A 917-nucleotide genomic window follows, 5' to 3' on the forward strand; every position below is an offset into this window, starting at 1 on the left:
GAAGCTTCTAATAAGATAAATCAATTGTTTATTTTGTATGTCTCTAAGGATATTTTTGAAAATAAGGTCCAGCCCTGGCATATCGTAGAACAATTGTTAAAGTCGCCGGTATATTATAGAAAAAGACAATGTCAATAGCAAATCGTTGAACTCGAACAAATTCAGTGGTATAGAATAGATTATACAGCAACTACGCTTGTGCTATATCAGGAGGAAACATACGTCTCGGGTTCCCCCCGAGTGCACCCATACTGCCATCCAATAGTTCGGTTTACAACAGACAAGTATACAACGTACGAACCATCTGAAAAGAGGGAGGTCTTCTCTATTTGTGGAGAACGGAAAACATGGGATTAGGGTCTGAAAATTTCTGGGAGCTGGTTTGGATATTTGTTGGATCCATTTTTCGCTTGAGAAACCCCAAAATTTGAAATTGGAAATAGTATAGGGGAACTCTGGGTGATGCTTAGGCTTGGTCCTTTTTTAAACCATTCCGAGACATACTAGAACGTGGGAAGGTTTAGGATTGCAAGATCAAACCTTTTATATATAGGGGTTTGGCCGGTTTAATTGGAAAAAAAAACAACCAACAACATAACATCCAATTAACCATTGAATCGTTTGTTCAGTTTTACATCTATTTTCCCTCAGCTTTTACCCTAGTTCATCCATTATCGTCAGTATTACGATGTAAGCCGTCCATCTTCATCGCGAGAGTTTTGAATCTTCTTATAGATTTATCGCAAAAATCTTCCGTTCATCTTATAAGATGGTTGGTCACTTGTCTAATCCAGCCCGCTAGTCGGCTTTGATTTGGAAATTCATTCTGATTGGGAGCTTTTCAAGATCAATGTGGATACCGCAATGTTTTAGGTGAATCACGTGGTGATGAAAAAAAAACGTGAATGCGTTGTATT

This window comes from Oryza sativa, chromosome 2, assembly GCF_034140825.1.
Source record: "Oryza sativa Japonica Group chromosome 2, ASM3414082v1".
Lineage (NCBI taxonomy): Eukaryota > Viridiplantae > Streptophyta > Magnoliopsida > Poales > Poaceae > Oryza > Oryza sativa.